Source organism: Lutra lutra, chromosome 11, assembly GCF_902655055.1.
Source record: "Lutra lutra chromosome 11, mLutLut1.2, whole genome shotgun sequence".
NCBI lineage: Eukaryota > Metazoa > Chordata > Mammalia > Carnivora > Mustelidae > Lutra > Lutra lutra.
In genome coordinates this window covers 2,884,350-2,909,989 of record NC_062288.1, presented here as the reverse complement: position 1 = coordinate 2,909,989, position 25,640 = coordinate 2,884,350, and the positions used below count along the sequence as shown (strand labels likewise).

The window sequence follows — 25,640 nt, the reverse complement described above, 5'->3', positions numbered from 1 at the left end:
CCAGAGCTGCCAAAGTAAAGAGGACCATTCTGTTCACAGGGTCCTGCATTCCAGAGAAGGCTCGGGTTTCAGCGGGGGTGGGGTTGTCCGGATCTGCACTGAACCAGTGAGCGGTGACCTGGAGGCCTGTGCTGCAAGGCGGGGGGCACCCCTAGCCCAGGCCACCCAGCGGGGACGCAGGACTCAGTCGGACAGGGGCACACGCAGCAGAGAGAGAGGAGGATTGGCAGAAGGTCCATTAGGCTCTGCTGAGGACCAGACACCACCCTGAGTTTTCCCTGCGTTGCCATCCCATTTTCCTGCCAGTCCTTGGAGCCCCCGGGGCCTGGGGACCCCGTCCCCACGCGGGTGAGCCGCCGGGCTGAGCTCTGCCCTCTCTCCTAGCCCTGCTCTCTTGCCTTCTCAGCAACGTCTCGTGCTTTGCAAGATCTGTGCTTTGCCATGATGTTGGGGCCCCTGGTTGTGCAGATACGTGCCACACCCTGACCTGAGGACACTGGGGCAGCCACTGTTGGAGCGCCGGACTCTGTTAATCAAGGAGGGCCAGGCCTTGCTCAGACGCAGGCTCCCCGTGGGGCGCGAGGCTGAATGGGGGACGCGCCACCTCCCGGCCCGGCTGCCGGGTCCTCCGCCGGGGGTCACGCAAGGAGCACGCAGCTGGGCCCCTGTGTCTGCCGCTGCTCCGGCTCCCCTCCCACGCCAGCCCGAACGTCCGAACAGAAGCATCTCTTGTTTCCCAGGGGCAGCGAGCCTCCTGCCGTCACTCCTGTTACATGCGTGAGGCCGCCACAGAGGGGCAAGAGGGACCCCAAGGGCCTTCCTCCATTTCACTCTGTGCTCCAGGCCTTCAGAGGCGGTCCCCCAGCAGGTGTTCCTGGCACTCCGTCTCCCCTACCTTCTGGCCCCGGAGAGGTCCCCCTGCCCTTGGACCTCTGCTCTGGTCTCTGACACACAGTTCTCTCCAACACTGATGGGCAAACTGTGTCAGGTTTGTCCACAGAGTCATGTGAGTTAGCAGTGACTGAACCAATGCAAGTCACACATGCTGCTAGACCTGGGGCTGGACCTCCACCATCACCATCTGACCTCCACCATCACACACCCCTGACCTCCACCATCACCATCCCTGACCTCCACCATCACCATCCCTGACCTCCACCATCACACACCCCTGACCTCCACCATCACACACCCTTGACCTCCACCATCACCGGCCCTGACCTCCACCATCACCACCCCTGACCTCCACCATCACCACCTCTGACCTCCACCATCACACACCCTTGACCTCCACCATCACCATCCCTGACCTCCACCATCACCGGCCCTGACCTCCACCATCACCACCCCTGACTTCCACCATCACCATCCCTGACCTCCACCATCACCATCTGACCTCCACCATCACCACCCCTGACCTCCACCATCACCAGCCCTGACCCCCACCATCACCACCCCTGACCTCTACCATCACCGGGCCTGACCTCCACCATCATACACCCCTGACTTCCACCATCACCATCCCTGACCTCCACCATCACACACCCCTGACCTCCACCATCACCATCCCTGACCTCCACCATCACACACCCTTGACCTCCACCATCACACACCCTTGACCTCCACCATCACCGGCCCTGACCTCCACCATCACCACCCCTGACCTCCACCATCACCACCTCTGACCTCCACCATCACACACCCTTGACCTCCACTATCACCGGCCCTGACCTCCACCATCACCACCCCTGACCTCCACCATCACCACCCCTGACCTCCACCATCACCACCCCTGACCTCCACCACCACCGGCCCTGACCTCCACCATCACCACCCCTAACCTCCACCATCACCACCCCTGACCTCCACCATCACCGGCCCTGACCTCCACCATCACCGGCCCTGACCTCCACCATCACTGGCCCTGACCTCCACCATCATCATCCTGACCTCCACCATCACCATCCCTGACCTCCACCATCATCATCCCTAACCTCCACCATCACCATCCCTGACCTCCACCATCACACACCCTTGACCTCCACCATCACCGGCCCTGACCTCCACCATCACCACCCCTGACCTCCACCATCACCACCCCTGACCTCCACCATCACCACCCCTGACCTCCACCATCACCGGCCCTGACCTCCACCATCACCACCCCTGACCTCCACCATCACCGGCCCTGACCTCCACCATCACCTGGGAATTCTCTAGGGAGACAAACAACCCATAGGATGGGTGAATGGTGACAGGGGCTGCTTCACAGTTCTGTGAGCTGTCGGGGGATGTGCATGTGGTAGGACAGTGATACTCTCAGGAGATGGTGTTAATTCTCATGCATGGTGACAGGATTTGGGGATGCGAGAGAGAGCCCTTATCCTCAGGAGAGGGGTGTCTCATGTCCCAGGCTTTGTGGTCCAGCTTCAGGTGCATCAAAGAAGGAATGGGAGGAAGCGGGGAACAGAGAGATAGCAAATACCCTGAGGGGCTCTAGGTGTGGGGCATGCATCCCTGCTGTCCCTGCAAGTTCTCCCCATGTGCACAGTTGGTCAAGAGGCAAACCCGGAGGGTGAGCCGGTGAGGACCCCAGTGTCCCCTGTGTGAGCACGAGCAGCCAAACACGGGCCATCCTTCACCCTCTGCATGGGACCTGGGTCTCCAAAACGAGCTACTGGTTTCCTCCAGGGCCATTTGGAAAGCCCTTTGGGGTATGGCTTGCCTGGTTCCCATCCACCCGGATGCCACCGTGTGCACAGCCTGCAACCACCACACCTCGGGGACATCCCAGCTCTACCCTGGGTCTGTCTGGGTTTGAACTTTTAGAACACGAGCTCATGTCCGTGCAGGGGTTTCTGTCTGTCCAGACTTCTCCATCCAACAGTGCCCACACCCAGAGGCCGTCGGGTTTTCCTCCTCCTGCAAGTGGCGGCCACAGCAAACGCCCAAGAGTGGGTAGGGCGCTCCTGTCTTGCAGCTGCCAGAGGCTTGAAACCGTGCTTCCGTGGATGGCGCCATAAAGACATAACGGAATTGCTCAGTGTTTGGAAAACCCACCCGAGCAGGAGCAGCTGGTTTTTCCCTTCGGAATCCTTTCGCTGCACTTTCCTTGGTTTCTCGACTTCACTCAAGGCCCATCTGCTCCCCAGGGGCAGGCCTTCGACTCAGCGTCAAGGGCACCCCAGCAGCCAGCCACGTGGGGCTCAAGGTTGCTTCTGGCAGCCGGTGACCACGGGAACCTGGCACATGGAGGCGCTGGAATCTTCTGGCTCTGGCACAGCCACACAGAGGTTAACAGTGGCCAGTCATCCCCGGTGTGGTCCTGCCCCAGTGCTCACCGGCCCAGGCCTCCAGGGACTCCCTAAGGCGATTTCAGCCCAAACCTCATTTCTGCCACTTTCAGCCTGATTCTTGACCAGACACAACGGCACAAGTGCCATCTCCTTGGGGGTGCTGCCCAGAGGGACTGAGGCCACCCTAAAGAGTCAGGGGTCAGGGTCTGGGTTTCCTCCCCGCTCCTCCTCCTCATCGTCCCTCCCCACCTCCCTCTTTCCCTGGGCCCCACCCCCCCACAACCTGAGCCTTTCCCAGCAGCCTCCTGCACTCTACTCAGAGCCTCCCCAGGCCCCAGGCCATGTGTCCTCAGGGACAGGATCCTAGCCAGGGCCGGAATCCTACAAGCCACCTTCTACCAAGGCAGCTGGCCGGCCTTGAGTTCCGTGGTCAAGAGGCAGCCAGCAGCCAGCATTCCCAGCAGACACCTGCGTGGTGGCCCCCTTGAACTCCATGGGTCCAAAACAAGTCCGCCAGCACTGTCCTGGACGTCACCCCCTTCCCACAGCCACTTTTCCTAGAGACGAGGCCCCTGGACTTGCTGCCTGCTGGTCCCCCTCGCTGACCTGCAGGGCCCTGCAGACCAAGTGTCCCCGGTTGCCCACAGCTCAGAGATAGCACCTTCCTTTCCTTCCTTGGGTTCAACTGAGACCGGGCCCAGCGAGGGGCCACAGACAGGCCGAGCTCAGGGAGCTTGGGCCTCCCACTGAGAAGTGGATAGAGCATGCGCCCAGAGCAGAACAGGCTGGGCGTGGGGATCCGAGGAGAGGAGGAGGTGTCATGTCCAAGTGTACCCCATCTCAGTGGCAGGGGTGGGGTTTGCTGGGACCCCACGGACACACAAAGTGATGCACAGGTGTGCCCAGCTGGGGGCCAGGGTTTTGAAAGAGTTAAAGAGGGGACGCCCCTTGCACTGCTCAGTGTTTTGGAACGGACCCCTCAGTGCTGTCATAATAGACAGAGAGGTAGCTACAAGCCAAGCCCTGTGCTGGGAGCTCGCCGTGCATCTCCTCATCTAACCTTCTGAGCTAGGAAGTTGTGTCCATTTCACAGAACAGGAAACAGAGGCCTGAGTTAACAGGCGACAAGGTGACACAGCCAGTGACAAGAAGGAAGGTGAGGTTTAAACCCAGACCATCAGCCCCCAAACTCACAATCCTGCCACCTGAGTTCCTGATCCCTGAGAAACTTCTGGGGTGAGGCACCGGGTACAATGAGGGGCTGTAGGGTTCGAGAAGACGGACTGGGAATTTGGTGCAGGGGAGGGGGTTTCAGAGCCCTTCTGGGGCGTTGGCTCTCCTGCCGTGTGCGTGCTGTTCTTTTATGACAAAATAAAAGCCGCCTAAAACCAGCTCTTGCTCTGAATCTCCACGGGAGCGAGAGGCACTTCCTGTAGGAGCCCCTCAGGCGGGACAGGGGAAGGACGTGCCCCTTTCCGGCAGCGTGTTCCTGGAAAGCCCCGGTTACTGACCTCACCTCTACCCCCCGAGAATCAGGGGTGCTCGGCCAAAACTACCACACACGGCTGCGGAGCAGGGCCTGGAACCTCCGTGCTGGACATGGGCCCCCGTCTCCAAGCAGGGGTCTCCCAGCTCTGAGGCTCCCGCGGGGAGTGTGGGTAACTCAGTCCCTCGATTTAAGAGGACGAAACAGCTGGTTTCGATTTAGAGCAATCCCCGCGCCCAGCTGCGACCCCCTGAAGTCGAAGCTCTGTTGGATCCTTTCAAGCAGCCGAGGGCCATCCGTGGCAGCCGGGTGTTGTCACATGACGCCCGCCCCCCTCCCCCCTCCCCCTCTGGTCGGTCATGCAGAAACACAGCCGCGCCAGGGGACCCTCCACACGGTCCAGTCCTCGGGCACCTCCTGACCTCAGCTGCTACAAACCCAACATGGTTTTTTAAAAGCGCTCGAGGATTGAGAGAAAGCCCTAAAACAGTCTGGGGCTCAGGAGTGCCCACTCCTGGAAAGGGTTAACGGGTTCCTTCCATGCTAATATTTGGCAGCCAGAAAAATGAAAAGAGAGAGAAAGGGGACAGAAATTCACCACAGCTGTTACGTACCTAAGGGGACTTTCTCAAGCACCAACCCTGTTTGAATAACGACCTGCCTGGCCTGCTCTTGGGCCCCCAAATTCTCTCTCCGTTCAGCCCTGCATTCTCTTGGCCTCCCTCCCCCCAATTACTTAGTAGGAAAGCAATCTGTCCTTCTCTGGGAGACTTAAGGCACCTGCCCTAGGGGACCCCCTGTGAGTCCTGCCTCTCTGCCTCAGCTCACTGGGGCAATGCACAGCCCCAGGGCAGAGCCTGAGTCTCCTCACATCACCGTCCGGCCCCCACAGACCCTGCTGTCCGGGGCCCCAGCAGCCTGCCCCTCCTTCCCTGCCCCACTTTGTTCTGGAACCAGCCCCAGCAAGGACCCTGGGAGAGGATGGTGGGTCTGCTTCCCAGCACTGGCCGGTCCAGGACAGGCATGTGCCGCACTCTGGCCAGTACTGTATGAGTTATGTCTCCTTCGGGGGCCCTGGGCACGTTCCCTCACTCTTGCTGCGTGATGGAGCATGGGGTCTCTGGCTGCTGGGGGGTGGGGGTAGGGGAAGAGCTGAGCTGCCGCGAGCATGTTGGCGACCAGGCCAGGCCACCACAGGTCCTGGGGCCGCCCGTCTCCAGGGCCCGTGCAGCCCTCCCCGTGGTGAGCAGGGGCTGACCCCTGTCCCTTGCAGGCAAGTCCTGTGGAGAAGTCGGTCTGCCTGTGGCTCTGTGCAGACCAGTGGGAGCCGGGGCCAGGCCACTCCATCAGCCTGGGGTGGAAGGAGCTGGAGCTGGCCGCAAGCACCCCATGGCCAGGCCAGGAGGAGGGAGCGGCAGTGGCCTGAAGAGAGGAGCGAGGGTGAGACCGAGGCTGAGGCCATGGGAGCAGAGAATCAGAGTTGGTAGGGGTGAGGGGAGGGGTTGGTAAGCACCCTCACCCCCTGTGCGGCAGGGGTGGGCAGTCCAGAAGGCCAGTCGCTCACCCACATCCTGGCTGCCAGCATGCCCGGGCACAGAAGGACCAAGTACCCGAGTACCCACGGAACACGCCAGAGACTCCCACTGCGGGATGCCTCGCTGTATCCCCAGCTCTGTAAACAGGTGAGCCTCCCTGAGCCGCTCGCACGGGCGTGGAGATGGCCGGCAAGGGTCTCTCCTTTCGAGACACATTTGGGAACCCGCATCTTGGCGTCTTGCACGCTGGGCCTCGGGGGTGCACGTGCACAAATGAGACTCTCCCCGGGCAGGTCGCCGCGGGGCGGTGGGTGGCAGGCACCTGCTGAAGGCTGTACCGGCTGACAAGCAGAGGCGTTTGTGAGGAATTAAGGTCCCGGCACTGAGCAAAACATTTTGCATCAATTGTATCTGTCTCCCTGGGGCAGATGGGAGTTTCCAAAGGCTGCCCGCCCCGCCTGTGTATCTCACCCCAAGTGCCGGTCACCACCGCCCTGCAAAAGAGGATGGCCCTGGGGTGCTGGTAAATGTTTGCCAGTGGGTTATTGGGGAAAACACGCCTGATCTGAAGCACCTGCCAGTGTCTGCGCATAAATGTCTCTGGCCGAGGCAGCCAAGCTCCCGGTGGGACATCCCCGAGCCGGCTCCAGGTCGGCCCAGGACACCGCATTTCCCCTGCGCAGACCCAACAGATGGGGCTACCCTGGGGGCAGAAACAATGCCGATATAAAGCAGAATAATGTGGAAGTGATAGGTTTTGAGAATTGACGGCCTTTGTTTTTCTAATACGATTTATGTAATTACAAGTTTCTATAACTTCACCTTTAACGAGGCCCGTGGCGAACTGGCTGGCGGAATTCTGGACACTTTACCAGGCAGTTCCCCTGCGCCGGCGCCGTTGGGCTCCAGATGCCAGACGCCAGAGGCCAGGGTGAGACTTGCCTGCGGGTGGGGGTGGGGGTGGCCAGGCATGGGTGGGCGGTGCTTCTCAGCAATCGCCCACTATGCCCACACTGAGTTTGCAGGAGAGGAAGCAGGGCCCCGGCGGATCCCCACGGGGAGCGGACACCCCACCGGGTCTGGGTGACGGCCGCCACGGCCCCCTCAGGCGCACGTAACCCAGGGTCTCTGAGAAACAAGGTGGCCTCAGCGTCCTTCAGGTATTTTTAGGCTGGCACCCGTGCACCTGCTCCGGAACGGGCAGGGGCGTCCCAGCCTCTGTCTGGTGGCCAACGCTGTTCAAATGTCCCTTGCCAACACACAGGATCGGATTCCGTCCCCACAGAACGCTGTTACCCTTTAGCGACTAACCCGCTTGCGATTCTCCAACAACCCATCAGGCACCAGACTGACCGCTAGAGAATTTGCTCTTCCGAAGACGACCCCCGAGCCGCGCAGAGAAGTGCAGCTCCTCAGCCAACAGCCCCTGTGTCTGTGGATAGGGCCTGTCCTGGCCGCTGCTTACCCTCTGCTGGGAATTATTGGCGAGGGGTGTGACCCTGTCACACATGGGGGCACTTGGGAGCTGGCAGAGCACAGTGCTGGAGACAGGTGTGCAGCCTTCCTCCCAAGGAGCTGTGACCGTGGGGTCCTTCCTCTTTCTGGGGCTGGAAGACAGGGTGGCCGGCGAGGGGCAGTGGCCGTGTGTCCTCATGGCAGAGGGGCCCGCTGGAGGAGCTGTGTCTGTGGGAGCGAGGCCACGGGTGCCGGCAAGACCCTGACCCGGCCGAGAAGGGCTGGGTGGGGACCCCAGGTCTGCGGCAGAATTCCTCTCACGGCACAACCACTGCCAGGGTACGAGAACCTGCCTCCCAGACGGAGCTGCGCTGTGTCGCCCTGAGGTCGCAGGGTCGGCAGGCACTCCACTCGAGGTGGGTCACTTGAGGACACGTGTGCAGCAGATCACAAAGGAACGCTGGGGGACCCCGAGACGGGTGTCCCTGACGGTGCCTCAGGTGCTCAGGACCACAGCCGTGAAACCGCATCCGTGAATCTCATGAGGTGAGTCTGCAGGCTGGGAACGTCCCTGTAGCGTGACCGGCAGAGCACACAGCAAGGGAATTCTCTCCCCCGGCCCCCTCCAAGGCCCCCTCCAAGGAAGTTTCAAGTTTGCCTCGGTCAGCTCAGCCCAAGAGAACTGCACACACAGACCGGGCATCTGAAAACAAAGAGATGTATCCTGCCCTGGGGCTGGCGGCTGGAAGTCGGAGATCCAGGTGCGGCAGGGCTGGTCTCTCCAGAGTCCTCTCCTGGCTGTGCAGACGCCATCTCCTCCCCGGGTCCTCATGGGGTCGTCCCTCTACGCGTGTCTGTGTCCCGATGTCCTCTCCTTATAAAGACTCTGGTCACATTAGACTAAAGCCCCTATAAACTTGTACCGTAGTCCTCTCTTCAAAGGCCCTGCATTCAAATGCGGTCACATCCTGTGGTCCTGGAGGAGCTAGGGATATTGAGGGCACAGAGCTCAGCCCACAGCAATGTCTTGGTCTTCTTTTCCTTTTTATCTTTCTTTTTTTTTTTTTAAGATTTTATTTCTTTATTTGAGAGAGAGACTGTGTGTGCAAGAGCGGTGGGGGGGAGGGGCAGAGGGAGAGGGAGAAGCAGGCTCCCCACTGAGCAGGGAGCCCGACGAGGGAGCCGGATCCCAGGACCCCGAGATCATGACCTGAGCGGAAGACGGACGCTTCACCAACTGAGCCCCCCAGGGGCCCCTAGTCCTCTTTTTCTTAATAAAATACCATTTATATTTGTAAAAAGTTAATATGCACAGGGCAGGCGCCAGGAATCTGTAACAGGAACGTCTGTCCCCACCTTGACCAGAGACACGATTGAGCCTCAGATGTTCACGTTCATCGCTGGGGTCACGACCTGAGGCTCAGACTCTCCCCCATTCAGTAATAAGCCTGAAGTCCATCAGAAAACAGGCTCCCCAGCAGGTCTCTGAGCTGCTCTGATGTGTCTCTTGCTGGCTTCTGGGCTTCCCGCACCACAGCCCACCCCTTTGGCAAGCTCGCCCAGTCTTCCAGATCCCCTGATGGCACCCCTGGCTCCTCTGGGCCGTACCGACACCCCCTGTACTCAGCCAATTGGCCAGCAAGTGGGCCACACTCGCCGACATCGGGTCTACCCACTCTGCGGGCCGGACGCCTGCGGCGCTCAGACTTTTGGTCTGGCACATCACCCGCAGCCAGTGACAGGCAGCCCTGCCGTGGGTGCGGCCAGCCAGGACTGTGTGCTGACCCTTGACTTCCGCCGACACGTGTGTAACAACATGATCCGGAATGAGGATGACCTTCCTGCCCAAGTGAACTTGATTCTGCTGTTTCGTTACTTGCTGAAGGACTCGTGCTTATCTTCGCAGCTTATCGCCGTGACAGAGTCAGAGAGACCGCACGCCGGGGCGGGGGGGGCTGGGCCCCCGAGCTCCTCAGAGACACAGATGGAGGCGCTGGTCTTGCCGCAGGGCTGAGCGGGGCGGGGAGACGGCGCGGCGCGTAAGGGCTGGAAGAGTCACCCCAGAAAGGAATGTTGGCAAGTGAAATGATTTACTTAGAAGTACATGTCTAGGTTGGCCACTGGGGCCCTTCCAGGCTCTTTGCAAGAATATTGGCATCCCAAGTATGTGGCAAGAGCTAGCCAGGGTCAGAAAGCTGCTTTGTGTCCTTCTGTTTGGAGAAGGGAAGTGGGCTTTGCTGAGAAGCAGTCTCCACGCTGATGGTGAGCAGGGCTGTGGACACAGAGCGGCCCCACTCTTTCCGGGATGGGGTCTCAGAAGCTAACAACTGGGCGGGAGTTACGAGGACTCATCATTTAAGACACGGGCAAATGTGTTTTCATCCCACATTAGGAAAGTGATATGAGCCCATGGGGAACCCAGGAAAACCGGGGAAAGTGCGAGGAGAGCTTGCCGACAGTGCAGCGCCCCAGAGCGGGCCCCACTCACCCTCCCCTCCGCCCCGTAACCCCCTTCCTTCTTGCTAGGCTTCTTCTGACCACATTTTCATGGACGTAAGCACGCCCCTCCCCCACGGCGTCAGAGCGTGTGGGCAAAGTCTGCTGTAGCTGAGAACCTTCTTTGAGGCCATCCTTGCAAACACTGGCATCCAGTCTCCATCTCTGGTCCCTGGTGAGGTCCCTGGAAAGGCAGGCCGGGCCTGGAGGCAGCGCTTTGCGGCTTGAATGGCCATCCGGGGGTTTCCGTTTTGTTTTGCAGTGAAGTGGGGACACCAATATGGAGACAGTAAAACGTGTGACTGATGGGATGGCTGGGGGGCACAGTCGGTTAAGCGTCTGGCTCTTGGTTTCTGCTCAGGTCATGATCTCGGGGTCGTGGGGTCGAGCCCCACATCAGGCTCCCCACTCAGCCGGGAGTCTGCTTGAGAATCTCGCTCCCCCTTGCTCTGCTCTCTCTCTCTCAAATAAATAAATCTTTAAAACACACACACACACACACACACACACACACACACACACACGCCGGGAACAGTAAAGCACATGGACACTCCCACCCCACGGTGTGTCCTCAGGAAGTGTTTCCCTGTGCTTGTATGTCTCATCATTATAGACGAGCTTGGGGAACACCTCTGCGCCCTTATGTCAGGGGAAAGTCAGGTGGGGTCACGGACGGCTTTCCCAGGGCTAAGTCTCAGCCGCAGGATGATCAAGGTCCCACAGAGGCTTCAAAGTGGGAAATAACCTCCTTCTTTTGCGGGGGGGGGGGGCGGTCAAGTGATGGCCAGGGAGAGTAGCTTAAGGAAGGAGGGCTGGTACCAGAGGGCAGACCCGGGTTCCTGGAGGTCACCCTGCTCCTCCGAGCGGCCCCCCGGGGCTAGCGCTGGTTTTCACGTGTGTCCCATCGTTTTCCCCGGAGCTGGGCAGAACCCGGTAGGAAGGAGTGTGTGTCTGACCTGGAGAAGGAGGCCGGCAGGTTCTGCCATCCTGTGGCCCCAATTTTCTCACCTACGGATCACGCCATAGAAACTCAGGACAGAGGTTGGCAAACATTTTTTTTTTTTTAATAGAACCTTTTATTGAACCAAACTGATACACACAAGAGCCCTGATATTGGAAAGTCAAAGCCGTCATTTTTGGACACGGATGTCCACGTTCCAGTGCAGAATGTTTGTGCATGCGCAGAGCCTGTGAGATGGCCACGGCGCGTGGCTGGGCACACACAGGGGCCAGGGCCAGGGAGAGGATGAGAGCCCCAGGCCCCACTCCCTACCCCCACCCCACCACCCCAGTCAACCCCGGCCTGCCTTTGGGTCTGGCAGGCAGCAGCGAGGAAGGCCTGGCTCCCAGGCCGGGCGCGGGAGGTGTGTGGTCTGTTGGCCTCACGTCCGTGGCTTTCCGTGGCAGAACACGCAGATTCTCTACTTAAAAGGAATCCTGGAGCCTGCAGGGCCCAGAACGAAGTCTGATTTTAATCATGAGTTGATTAGCCACAGGCTTGTCTTCCTTCAGTGTCTAACTTACTAGAGTCACAGCCTGGACTTGGGCCCACCCCTTGGCCTCAAGGGTCTCATCCGGTCTTTGCCCAGCTTCCCTTTGGAAACCTCTGGAAGGCCAGGCTTCATCTTTCCAGGTGGCAATGGGCTTCTGCCAGGTGTCTGTTTCTGGGGACTTGCTCGCTGCTCTTCTTTGGACAGGGCAGAGAAGGGGGGCCATAACCGGCGCGTGTCCTCACGCTGGGCTCTGGGGAATCCGTGAGGAAGGAAAACAGCCCGGTCCCCGGCCACCCATTTACTTATTAAGGAAGAATGCTGCTGAAACCCAGAGCAGCCCCCGGCCCTGTGATCTCGGCCTGGCTGGGACAGGCCAGGCTGAGCACCGTGCTCCCGTCCAAAGACTCACTCCCAGAGTCGTGGATGGATAGAGACCCATGGGGGGTCTGTCCACTAAGGTCTGCAGAGTGGAGAGCGGCCTTGGACCCAGGGAGTGTATTGGGATGTTTTCTCTTGGGAGTAAAAATCTCATTCACAAAATAATCAGAAGCAACCCTCAGGGGGCTCAGAGGGTTCTTGGGGTGCAGCCTTGAGGGGATTGGGGGGTCCTGGGTTTTCATGGAGCGCAACCTGTGGGGGCCCCAGGGTTTTTCAGGGTGTAACCTGACAGGGCTTGGGTTTTCTTGGGATCCAGTCTAAGGGTCTCAGAATACAATTCTGGAGGACCCTAGTGTCTTGGGGTACAATCTGGGGGGCCACAGGGTTTCTTGAGCAGCCCTGGGGGCACTGGGGTTCCTCAGGGGGCTCTCGGCAGCCTCCGCGCAAGCCAGCCTCACTTGTCCCCACTGTAGGCTGGGGGGGGCCAGCTGCAGGTACCCCAGGGAATGACAGGAGTGACTGGGGACTGAGAACCATGGTGGGGGGGGATGGTTTCAGCAGGGGCCCTGGGGGAGGGGACACTCACTGCAGACACTCCTTTGCCCTTGGGGGAAAGTGGGTGTGTTCAGGGGAGCTCCTGCATTCTTCTCAGCTGAAAACCTTCAGCGTCCTGGGTGCCTCTCTGACCATCAGGATCTTCAGCTCCCCTAGCCTCCAGCCCTATCAGAGGACACCGTGGGGAGCCCCAGATGGGACCCAGGCACCAGGTAGAGCGAGAGCCCCTGGGGCACAGGCCAGGCTAAGGAATCCTGCAGGTCGGAATTCCTCCCTTAGATCTGTGGGGAATACACCCACCTACATTCCTGCACTAGTTTAAAATCTACGGGCTTTTTTTCCCCCACAAAAGACCATTTTTAATAGAAAGGAGGTGTTGGTAACTCATGCTTCAGGGTAACAAAGCTCTCCTAAATATATACACATCTCCTTCTTAGGCAGTAGTTACAAAAACAGGGGGTTTTTTTGTTTTTGTTTTTTCGGTTTTTGTTTTTTTTTTTTTTTTTTTAAGCACATTCCTCGACCCAGCCCTGGAATTCGGAGCCCAGACTCAGGAATCTGCCCCCGCATCTGCCCCGCCCCTGATGAGATTTTGAAGATCCGCAGGTTGGGAAAAGCCACACCTCAGGCAGCAGATTGTTTCCTGGCTGGGGCTGGAGGAACGGAGGTGAAGGGAGGTTTGTTGAGCACGGGTCCCGGCCAGCCTCCTTAAACGTCTGCTGCGAGCACGGGACACGGTTCTGAACAGAGCTGGGAACCTGCCAACAGCCGGATGGGGTTGGTTCTAGTGTCATCCCCACTTCTACAAAAGAAAACACCAGGGCACAGAGAGGTTCATTAACTCACCGAAGTCACACAGAAATCCTGGGCCACACCAGGATTCCATATTACTGCCGGCTGTGTTCCCAGGGAGCTCCCCGGTGGAGAAGACGGAGGGACCCCCCGAGTGTGAACTCGTACCACTCAGGGGTGGGGTGCAGCCCCCCCCCACCCCGGGCCTGCACGAAGACCCAGATCAGTTGGCCTCTGTCTCATGTTGTGCTCACGGGTGCAGCACAGGGACGCTCGTTCTGAAGTTTTTCAGACCGAGAAACAAGGCTGGGGCTCCTGTCTGAGGTCAGGCAAGTGTGCGGGGCAGCTGTGCCTGTGCTCACTCCCGGAGGATGCCCTGCGTTCAGCCAGGGGTGCGCCCGGCCCTCGCTACGAGCAACAGATGAATGCCTGAGACCCGGTGTGTGTGGTTTTTATAAATAAATTATATGTTACATTTTCAAAGGAGTCTGTTTAGAAAGAATCCTCCATTGACTAACCCTTTGTAAACTAGTACCATTTGATAAATAATTCCTGGCCCCTGTTGCCTGGGGGAAGGGAGGAGGAGCTCACAGACGCCCCCTCCCCCCACCCCCTATGCCCCCTTTCTGCTCTCAGATTCCAACTGCTAATTGCTCCCAACCCCAACCCGGTCTGTGCCAGGAGGGTCCCCGGCTGAGTTTGGGAGCCAGCCGGATGCTGACCTGGGAACATGGCCACAAAGCCTTCTCCTGGGCAGGCCTGCTGGGCGGGGTTCCCTCTCCATGGAGAGCCGCTGAGCGAACATAAAATACCAAGTGATTCCTTCTGTAATTCATAATTGTTTCCAAGCAAAACCATGAAGCCCAGGGCTGCCGGCTAGAAACAGGAAGAGGAGAATGGACTGGCCCTCCCCGGTCCTCTCCCTGGCGGCCGGAGCCTGTGGCAGGGCATGCTCCCCTGGAACGGTTGTCAGACCTGGGTTCCCCGACCCCCACCCCTGCTCAGGGTTCCTGGCACTGAGCTCCACCTCCCGCCACCCACCTGGGCCGCCCAGGCCAACCGCAGCGGCTGGCCGAATTACCTGTCAGGCCCAGAGCAGAGGGCCACAGGGAAGCCACCAGAGGGCCAGTGAGACTCGGGGCTGCAGTTGACAGGGCCCTGTGTCTCAGACAGGACCCCAGGCTGGCAGAGGTGGAAGGGTGCAGGTCGGTGGAGATTCTCACTGGGTTCTCCCCCAGAACTGGAAGGGCCCAAGCTTAGCGTTGGGTCTCTGCCTTCTCTCCTGCCCCAGGCAGGGACCCTCCAGCTGTCCCCTCCCCTCGGGACCATCTCCTTGGACGCCCCTACCCCAGGCTGCTCCTGGGCCTCACTGTGCGCCTGCCTCTGTTCCTTCTTCTTCCCCCAGGGGTACTCACCCTGTCCACTCCTGGGCTGGGGCACATCTTCACACTGTCAGGGCTTCCCGAGAAGGCCCTCCTACTGGCCAGCCTGAGCCGCTCCTCACTCCTTGGGAGAGGGGGCTGATGCTTCCAAGCCTGGGAGCTCTCCTGCGTTGGAAGCCTTCAAGCTGAGCCTGGCGAGCGTTAGGGATGGTGAAGGGGACATCCTGGCATGGAAGGTGGAGGTCGGGGACTTTGCCGTCCGGAACATTCTGGAATCTTGAGATCTGCCTGGCACGGCATGGACCCTGATGTCTCACCGTGACGATCCTAGAGGTGAGGGCTCACACCGGCTGAGGGCTCAGGAAAGGTTTGCACAGCACGGGACCTGGCAGACATGCGCGTGGACAGACCTGTATTCCAGAAAGTCTGCGGGAACCATGTTAAGCAAAGAATCTAACAACATCTTACCGAACAGGTGTTCTGTGAACCTCTGCTGGATGCATGAATGTATGGATGAATGAATGAATGAGTGAGGGAGGGAGGGAACGCATGCGCCCGTGATCTCAGGTTGCGCTCTAAGCCAGCAGCAGGGTCTTCTGTCCTAATCCGTGTGGGCTCCCATGGCGAAAACCATAGACCGGGCGCCTTAAACAACATCTGTTCTCCTCCGGGGCTGGAGGCTGGACGCCCTGGATCCAGGCGTGTCAGGGCCGGTCCCCACCCCCCAAGGCTTCTCCTGGCCATGCGGACACCGTCTCCTCCCCGTGTCCTCAGAGGGTCGTCCCTCCATGTGCGTCTGCATCCTGACATCCTCCTCTGATGAGGACCCCAGTGTCCTGGAGTAGAACCCGCCCTAGGGACCTCGTTTTACTTCCATCACCTCTTCAAGACCCCTCTCCAAGTACAGTCCTTTTCTGAGACTAAGTCCGTTCTAAGACTGAGTCTGTTCTGAGTCCCGTTCTGAGTCCTGGCCTGAGAGTTAGGGCTCCAACATATGAATCTGGGGGGGTCACAGTTCGCACAGCTGAAGGAGCGTGGGGCTGAGGGTGCGGGGAAGGTCCCACAATACGGGGAGCTGCCTTCAAGCACCGAATTCGACAGCACCATGGGGTGAGCAGGAACCCACTTTCCCCACTGAAGTTCCCCCTCCAACTGGGATTCTGTCTCAGGCCCTGCAGGGGGGCCTGTGTGCATGGGGACCTGTCCATGGGTCTCCAAGGAAGGGCTCTCCCTGTCCACCTCCCTGGGCCTCTGCCCCCGACAGCTTCATTCTTGCATGATTTGGTGGGGACATTCTGCTGTCTGGGGGGTCCATCGGGACTGTGGTCAAGAGATGCACGCTTGGCCTGGTCCTTGGTTTGTCAGCCGCGGTTGGGAGCTGACCTCAGCAAAGTTCCATTCTCTGCGGTCCCCGGCTTAGTTGCGGCAGTCGCCAGAGCCTCTACAGTCCCAAGGCTGCCCCTGGTGAGCACTCCCTGCCCAGGATCTGCAGGGGAGACTCCTGGGTCTTCTGGGGGCCCCTGACCACAGCTCCGTGCAGGAATCACAGCTTATCTTTATTTTTTTAAGATTTATTTATTTATTTGACAGAGAGAGAGAGAACACAAGCAGGGGGAATGGGAGAGGGAGAAGCAGGCTTCCCACTGAGCAGGGAGCCCAGTGCGGGGCTCGATCCCAGAACCCTGAGATCATGACCTGAGCCGAAGGCAGGTGCTTAACGACTGAGCCACCCAGGTGCCCCCCGCTTTTTTCTTTTAAGATTTTATTTATTTGAGAGATACAGAGTGCCTGTGCATGAGAGGGGGGAGGGGCAGAGGGAGAAGAGACTCGACCCCAGGACCCTGACATCATGACCTGAGTGGAAGACAGACAGACTCTTAACCGACTGAGCCCCCCAGGCACCCCAGGAATCACTGCTTATCTTGAGATCTGCATCATAATCTGCGTCCTGCTCCCCCCATGCTGCTGTTGAATTCCGTGCAGAATGTGGAAAAAGCAGTCGGAGCATCAGGGACTGGTACTCATGTCAGGAACCTAGTGAGTTCGCCAAGTAGATCACACACAGAATAGAGGAAGAGGATGGTAATACCTTTGTTTGAAATTAAGTCACAGTTTTTGATGTAAAGCACTGTTCACGAAGTCCATTGGTCCGGTTTTGGAACATGCAATGTACCATGTAAATGGTTTACTATGTCTGATGTCCTTAGAATGAAGGTCAGGTGTTATCGAATGCTTTAAATTTTCCTTAAATATTCACATTATCTTCAGTAGAGACATGTATGGTTTTTTTTTTTATTCTTTTTTTTGTTTGTTTGTTTTATTTATTTGTCAGAGAGAGAGGGAGAGAGAGCGAGCACAGGCAGACAGAATGGCAGGCAGAGGCAGAGGGAGAAGCAGGCTCCCCGCCGAGCAAGGAGCCCGATGTGGGACTCGATCCCAGGACGCTAGGATCATGACCTGAGCCGAAGGCAGCTGCCTAACCAACTGAGCCACCCAGGTGTCCCAAGAGACATGTATGTTTTAGAAACAGTCATGTCCTTCCTGGCACCCTATGTCCCCTGCGGTGCCCACTGTTCCTGCTCAGCTGGACAGACACCATGACACACGGGACAGAGACGAGGAATCAGACACACACTTTATCCCAGAAATTTCATCTCTCTGGAAATAAATCCATGTTTCACTAAAAAAGACGAAGTTTAAGAAGGACACAGATGTGAAGGGGAGACAAAGGGAAGGAACTCCACATGTCCACAAGTTCGGTCGACACACGCTCCCCGAGCAAGGGAACCACTTGTTTTGTAGCCGAAGGTTCATGGAAGTTTGGGGGTGCATGGTTCTCTCCAGGAGGTGGAGGGGCAGTCCCTGGTGACATCTCATTCTTGGTTATCTGCGGCGGGGACACACGGCGGTGCTCGCTTCTGTAAGGGAAGCGTTTTCTCTTTCTAGCTCTGATGGCATTTTTAAATATAAACTTTTCGTTTGAGAATTGCTTTAGAGGTATAGAAACGTGGCAAGGACCGTGCAGAGCCCCAGGAAAGACACCCACTCCCCGCATCATTCTCCGATGGTGACCCTGCCTTACACGGTCACATTGTCATGGCTCAGGTACCGGGGCTGGGACCTCACACTCCTCTAAAGCCCACAGCGTATTCGGGGTTTACTAATGGGAGCCCACCGTCCTTTCTCTGTCCCAGCACCCTGCCCAGGACACCAGCAGACATTTAGTCCTTGTGTCTCCTTGGGATCCTCCTGAGAGGATCTCACACTTGGCTTTTGATGACCTTGACAGTGTGGACCAGCGCTGGTCAGTGTTTTGTAGTCCGACAGCCCCTCAGCTGGGATTGTCTGGCGTTTCCTCCCGCGTAGGCTGGGGTTCAGGGTGAGCTGGGAGGGAGACACAGAGGTCCCCACCACCTCAGGTCGAGGGGACCTGCTCTCAGACCCGCTCAGGGTCACTGTGGATCCTGACCCCCAGGCTCGGGGGTGGGGAGGGAGCCCCATCTCCCGGTCTCCTTGGTGGGGAGCTAGCCGCATAGGCTGTTTGAAAATCTTCTCTGAGGGGGATCGGCCCTATTCTGACACATTCATTCAGCCAGTCAGTCCATCAGTATGGACTCATGCGTGTTTATATACATACTTTGAATGATAGCCCCAAACTGTGTTTGTTTAGTTGCTCAGATGGCTCGAGGTTTAGCCACCAAGAGCTCTGTGGGGTTGGGGAGTTGGGGGGCGGGTCCCTCCCACTGCCTCAAGCCTTTGATTCCCTGGCACTAGTGGGGATCTGGGCTCTGCTCATGGGTTTCCTGCTGGGACCCAGACCCCAGAACCCGCCCTCTCTCTCAGAGCCCTGCTCCTCCCAGGGGGGAGTGGGATCAGCCCTTAGCGTGGGGCGCGGGGGCTGGGTCTGCTCATTGTCCCCAGGTTACTCCTCCCAGGTCTTCTTCAGGGCCGTTTTATTTATTTATTTATTTTTTTAAGAGAAAAAGAGAGAGGGGAGAGTGAGAGGCGGCGGGGGGGGGGGGGCGGAGGCAGAGGACAAGGGAGAGAATCTCAAACAGGCTCCATGCCCAGCACGATCCGCGCTCCTGGACACCCGGGCCCCTCAGACAGGTTCGTTCTTCCAGGATCACCCGCTTATTCGACACACACACCCTCGCCAAATGCTCGCGGAGGCCCCTGCGCCCAGCTCAGCACTGGGGAGGCCAAGACGTAGCTGGGCGGAAGGCAGGCGGGAGCAGCGAGGGGCACTGCGGGTCTCCCATCAGTGCGGCCGCTGGACCCGGGGCTCAGGACGCGGGTCTCAGGACCCGGCTGCGCGCCTGCGGGGGAGGGTTGGGCGGGAGGAAGAGGCACTAGTGCTTGAGGCGAGGGCGGGGGGGCGGGGGTGGCGGAGGCCACGCCCACACGCTCCAAACCCCGCCCCTTCAGGAGGCTCCTGTCCTCACCCCTCGGCTCAGAGCGCTCCGGAAGGCCCTGATTCCCTTAGGAATGGGTTTGGCTGCAGGAACAGAACGCGGACTGTCAGGGCTTCAGGATGGGCCCCAGAAGTCCCGAGCCGATCCGCCCTGCGGCGACTTTCTTCCCGCTCTGCCATGGCATTCGTTTTCCCGCTCTTTGCCTCCAGTCTCCTGGGCTCCTGCTCTAAGTGTTGCCTGGGGTGGGGTGGGGCACGGGACCATCAGGAGAGAAAGCAACCCCAGCTGCCGGCAGGATGGAGCCCAGCTGGGTTCTCTGGGCAGCGACAAAGCAGCCCCGTGGGACCTCGAGGTCCCTGTAATGGTCCAGATTCTTTCAATGAACACTTGCTGGCTGGGCTGCTGGGAGGTGGCCCTGAGCCGTCCACCTCCTTTGGGGACGACCTCAGAGGCAAAGGGCGGCCTTCCAGCAGTGGCCCACGGCCAAGACTGACCCATGTGCTCCAGGACAGCTCCCACAGTACCGGCACCCTCTTGGCCTGCCTCTGTCTCTCCCCTGGCATATGAACATGCTCAGATCTGTCTCAGAGCCAATGTCCATGGCCCCAGCAGGGCACAGGTAGGGGGGCCCCAGGGCCATAGCTGCGGAAGATGGTGTGCGTGCATTTTAGCAGAGAGAGTACTGAGATTCCATGGGTTTAGGGAAAGCCTCTGGGGAACGGAAAAGGCAAGGTGCTGGGTCGTGCCTGTGGACTTGTGTGCCGGGGGAGAGAAGCATAGGGAGGGAATGGGGGCCATGTCCCTCTGAGCTCTGGAGGAGCACCGTACCTAAATGCACCGCACCAGCTTGTGGACCTGCTGCAGGCTCCCAGCGCCATGAGCCGGGGATCTGCATTCCGTGTCCTGCTCCCTGCTGCCCCTTCCAGCGGCTCCCTGGAAAATGTTACTTTTCAGTGCAAGGAAATCAGAAAATTATCCACGTCGTTGCCCACACGCTGTCTTTGACCCAGGCGTACTGAATTGTCAGACAGCGGCCGTGGCCAAGATCATCTTCATGGCAACGACAAAGTTTCAGAAAGTTCTTTCAGAACTCCAGTGGGAAGGAACAAGAGGGACTCTGGGCAGTGGAGATGCAGCCGAGCCCCCACCCAGACCCACGCCTGCCCCATCTGCAGTGCTGGGGAGGGAGCGGCGGGTTTGGTGTAAGCCTGCTTGACCTCAGCTAAACTGCTCTGACTTTTGTTTTCAGATTTGAGATATTTTTGGATGGGTAAGGATGGAAAAAATGTGTGTCCCCTTTTCAGATAATTGCAGCATGCCCTGTTGTTGTTCAGGTTCTTGGAGAGTCCAAGTTGTGGGCTGGGAAGTGGGAGCTCCTGGATTTGGGAAGCCCGCCACACCCTGTGCCAGTCTCTGGCCAGGTGCGGGCAGGTGCGGGCATCTGCATTTCGGTGAATCTGGGAGCCAGCTGCTCCGGCTAAGGGAAATGCACAAGAACACCAGGTCCAGTGTGCCTCCTCCCTTCTCGGGGCTCTGCGGGGGGATGTATGAAGACAGACACTGTCTCAATAGGCCTCCACGTGTCCACAGTCCCAGAGGCAAGGGACAGCTAGCTGGCAAGGGACAGCAGGGTGGGTGGGACTGTTCGGCTTTGAGGGAAAGTTGAGGACAGAGATTTTAGGAGAGGCTGCCCCGCAGGGGCGAGGACCCCCCGCTTCCCAGCCACGTGATCTCGGGCAAGCTTATTGGCCTTGTCCCCGCAAATAGATGTCCTGGTACCTTCAGAAGTTCAAGTTCACCTAGTCGTTCAGCCAGCAGGGACCTGGACACTGTGACAGAGCCTGAGACACAGGATGGGCAGAGGTGGTCGGCTCTGGGATGTTCCAGTAAAGAGACGAGTTGACACAGCCAGGACAGCTGGATGGGCAGAACAAGGCAGCGTGGAAGAGAGCTGAGAGGAGCTTGTCGGCCTGATGGTTCTGGATCTTTTTCACGTTCTCTTGCTGCACAGCTGGGTGACCTTGGTCAGGTTAGCTACAATTTCAGCTTCTTTCCCTATGGGTGATAACATCAGCCTCAGCCCCATTTAGGGGTCCGCGGGCTGCGAGCTCCTCACTCCTCCCCTCTTCTGCTGAGGCTCCTTTCACGGTACCCTCTGCCGCCTGAGGATGAGAGTCATGAGTTTTGACCTCTTGAGAAATCATGCTACCCTCTAGAGCAAGGCAGGGGTTATTGGCCTTTCCAAGAGGCGTTGCAGGGTAGGAGTGGAACGGGAGTGAGGGTCAGCCTCTGCTTTCCATGAAGAACCGAGGAAGGTCCCTGCAAGCCAGGACAGGCACGGCTGGACCCCGAGGGCCCGGGTAGCGTTGGGTGTCCAGCCCCGATCAGGGGCCGTTCCTGGTAACAGCACTTTAAGACATGCGCAGGCCTCTCCAGGTGGGATTCTAAGACAATTTGGTCCCCGAGGCGGGTACAACCCCTGCCCTTCTTCCGCAGGTTGTAGGGTGGGTGTCTTCTCACATGCGCTTTCCCTGTGCCGGGGCTTCCCACGCACTCATGGGCCTCAGGATAAGATCTTGTTGACACCGTTCTTTTGCCTGTGAGGGGCAGCACTCGAAATCTGCAGAGGGCTGTGTGTTTTCCAAGGGCGTCTTTGGAGGGTGCTGCCCATTTCCCGGATTTCACTAATGGGTAAACAGAGGCTGAGAGACTGACTGAGGGGATATTTGAGTCTCGGGGAGATGCTGGAATTTCTCTGCCTCTCCTGCCCTGAGTATCCCTCTGGCTCGGGACCTGCTCTCCTGAACGCTTCTGGCCAGACAGTCCTCCTTGTTTCTCTGGGCTCATTTTAAGAAGTCATATGACTTGTGAAGTCCTCCCTCCCTTCCAGGCACTTCTAAAGCATCTTGGGCCTTGCCCCCCATGGCCATGCTGCTTTATGTCTGCAGAACCGTGCTAGAGTGTGAGCTACCAGCGGACAGGGAGGCCTGGGTTCCCGCGGGCACAGTAATTGCAGCGTGGAAGGAAGGAAGGAATGAGTGAAGGAAGGAACAACCGGTTTTGCAGGGGTCAGGCCTCCAGCCTCTCCCCGCCCCCCACCTGCGGCGCGTGAACTCTCGGAACAGGGACCCCCGGGTGGGCCACCATTTGGCTGTCCCGCGGGGCCTGGCGGGGAGGTCCCGGGGCGCAGGGGCGCACGGGGGTGCGCGGGGGCGGGTCCGCCCTGCGCCCGCAGGGCTGGGCGCTGAGGCCAGGTGACCGGCGGCCGGGCGCGGCGGCGGCGATTGCCCGCTCCGCCTCGAGGGGGCCCTGCGGCGGGCGCGGCGGCGAGCCAGGAGGACGGCCCGCCCGCGCGCTGCTGCGCTGCTCAGCGCCCGGCCTGCTGCGGCCATCGCCCGCGGGACCCGCCGCTCGCCCAGGTACCGGGCCGCGCCGCCGCTCGCTTTGTTTCGGGCGGGCGCCGGCGAAAGCGCGCTGGGCGCGGGGAGGGCCTTGGGGGGCGCGCGAGAGCGAGCCGGCCTGGGGTCCGGGGACGGGGCCGGCGGCGCAGATCCCGGGTCCGGGTCCGGGTCCGGGTCCGGGGGCGCGGCCGGAGCGGCAATGCGCGGCGGCGCCCGGAGGACTTCGCTCTCTGGGACGCGTCCCGAGACTTGCAGGGCGGAGAGCCGAGCTCGGGGGCCCTCTCCCGCTCTGGGCCAGCAGGCTCCGTCCCCGTCCCCGGGCTGGGCGGGAGGCGCGGGGCGGGTGGGGGGGAGCTCGCTCCTTCCGAAGGAGCAGAAACCGCGCGGGGTCGCCGGGGCCCCGCGCCACCTGTGGCACGTGTACCCCGGCCCGCCGCGCGGTCGCTGACAAGCCGCAGCGGGGAGGGTCCCGGGGCTCGGGCGGGGGTCTGCGTGCGGGTGGGCGCCGCTGGCTGACAAGGGCGCTGGGGGCTTTGCCTGAAGTGATACGAAGATCTGTGTGTGGCGGGAAGGGACTGGATTCTTAAGACAGCGCCAGAGGGTGACCCCCACTGTCCACCGTGGTTAATACCAGCGCCCCGGGACGTGGGGACAAGAGAGAGCACTGCTGAGGGCGGTCACTGCCTGCTTAGGGAGAAGCGCCCACCCAGACGGGGTTCCAACCCTTCACACACTTAGAGTTTCTCTGGGCTTTCACTCCCTGTGATATGGACCCGTGGCCTCCAAGATTTGAAACATATCCTGAAAATAGCACCATGCGAGTTTTCATTGCATTCATTGCATTAATGTTAATATTGTATTAATTATCTCATTGCCTGACGTCAGCCCTTCAGGACCCCCGTTTTGACATTCTGGTGGGTTTGCTGTGTGCCCGTTGCCCTCTTTGAGTCTTTGAAGTGCTCCACTTCTAGGCTCTTTGAAAGAGATTGCGTCCTGTGATTCTCTCCTCTTTAGGGCGGGGGAGGTTATATTTGCAAATCAATCAACAAGTATTAGAAAGGCCTTTCTGTGGAGAGGCCTGGAGGGGCCAAGGAGGGACCCCCCTGGAGTCTGCAGCTGGAGGGTGGAGGGAGCAGAGCCTGGCTGCAGGGAAAGAGGGGACCTTTGTGCACCGGGAGCTGCCTGGGAACCGGCAGGAGGCCAGACTCCTGACCTCAAAGTAATAGTAACTTACTTTGCAATCTTGCAGAGGAAGGGTGAGTTCAGAGACAAAGCATCGGCGCACATCCCCAGCGTGTGTGCTGACTGCCTTGCCTGAGTTCATTTCGCCTTTCATGCATGTGGCAACCCCCAGAGGGAGCTGCGGTTATGGCCCCATTTTACGGGTGTGCAAACGGAGGCAAAGAAAAAGCTAGGTGTCTTGTCCAAGTTGATGAAACAGGGTGGTGCAGCCCCGGGCTTCCTGCTCCCCGGACGAGTGGGTGCCTATTCTCATGGCGGATTCCTCAGCCCAGTGGCAAAGCTGGCAGCGGCGGCAGATGGGCAGATGGACGCTTCGCAAAGCTCTGGCAGAAAGAGAAGTAGGCGCGCCAGGAGCTGAGTGCTCCTGGATGCAAACTGACTATGTTTACAAAGGGTAGCATTGGCACCTAATGGTTTCAAATAGAGCCCCTTGCAAAGGGGACTCTGGGAGCTGAAGGTCACAGGCTCAAATACGTTCCTGCAGCGGGGTGTTGCTCCTGATGGGGGTGGAGATTACAAAGAATGAAAAAGCCTGAGAAGAAGGTGAAAAGTTGAGGAAAGTGAGGGGACAGAGCCCCAGAAGGGACGGTTTCGGACCCGCAGGCTGGCCCATTTTACAGATGAGGACGTTGTCAGGCAGGGGTCTGGATCAAACCTCTGGCTAGTGGCCCGCCTCTCCTGCTCCTTCTCTAGGATCGGCCAGGCATAAACCACCCTGATGTTGGGGAGAAGCCTTCTGTTCCCTCACAACACCCTCCCCTCCCCATGAGCTCCCGATGGGGGAGGCGCAGGGCATTCCTGCTGGAGAATCCCCCAGCCTCCACCAGCAGTGTTACCCTCGTGTGCCCACCACCCAGTGGGGCTGTGGCTCTCTCGGTAGGAGGCTTCCTTAGGGTGGCTCCCAGCCACGGGAGAGGCCCTGTTTCATGGCTGGGCCTGAGGGTCTGCTCCTGGCAGTGGGAGCAGGGGTGAGGTGCCTGCCCCCCCCCCCCCCCGCAAGGTGCACGGATCCTGGACTGCCCAAGAGCCAGCCTGTGTGCCTAGAGACCACTGCGGTTGTCTCTGTGGATCCGGGAACAGCAGTCCTTGTGAGTGGGTTAGTTGAGCGGGTGTCTGGTGAGGTCAGAGCTGCCCTTGGTTCCCGGCAGGAAGCGACAGCGTGGGCGGCCGTCACTGTCTCTGGAAAGTCCTCTGACCTCCGCACTGTTTGGCTGTTCTGACAGAGGTTTTTCTGAAACCCTCCGGGCCCAGCGGGGTGTGGGGGGCTGCATGCCGCCGGTGCTCTTCCCAGTCGCGCCCACATGAAGCTGGCATGGAAAGCCCACCCACTGCACAAAGGCATTGTTACCACAGTGCCCCCCCACTTGAAAACGCCCACGCATTCAAGGTCGCTTCCATCAAAGTGCTGCTGAGCGGGACTTGGCTTCTCTTAGGTTCCAGAAATGTTATGAATCTGTTTTACTGCGTTGAGTCCTGAGAACTAACGGCCGGGTCACTCCCCCGCGGGGTCACTGCCCCCCACAACTGTTCAGGCCAAGACCCGTTAGGTCTCCATGTCTGCTCCTTTTCTAGAAACGCAGGAAACATGAATCTCTGGGTTTCTGGAACTTCCTGTGGGCCCTTGCCTATGGGCACCGTGTTTGGTGAACACCCACGTCTCCCCATATGGGGGTTGGCCGCATCCACGAGGTGGGCCCTCCTGCAGGCATATCAC

General features: G+C 59.2%; 1 protein-coding gene across 1 annotated transcript in view; it reads left to right on the top strand.

Moving 5' to 3' along the window:
* The first annotated feature begins 22,555 nt into the window (after positions 1-22,555).
* The window catches only part of TNS3 (tensin 3), a 200,710-nt gene continuing 197,625 nt past the window's right edge, over positions 22,556-25,640 (top strand). The window contains exon 1 of the mRNA XM_047695926.1: positions 22,556-22,702. The gene's annotated coding sequence lies outside the window, so the exon portion shown is untranslated. The remainder of the gene's footprint in view (positions 22,703-25,640) is intronic.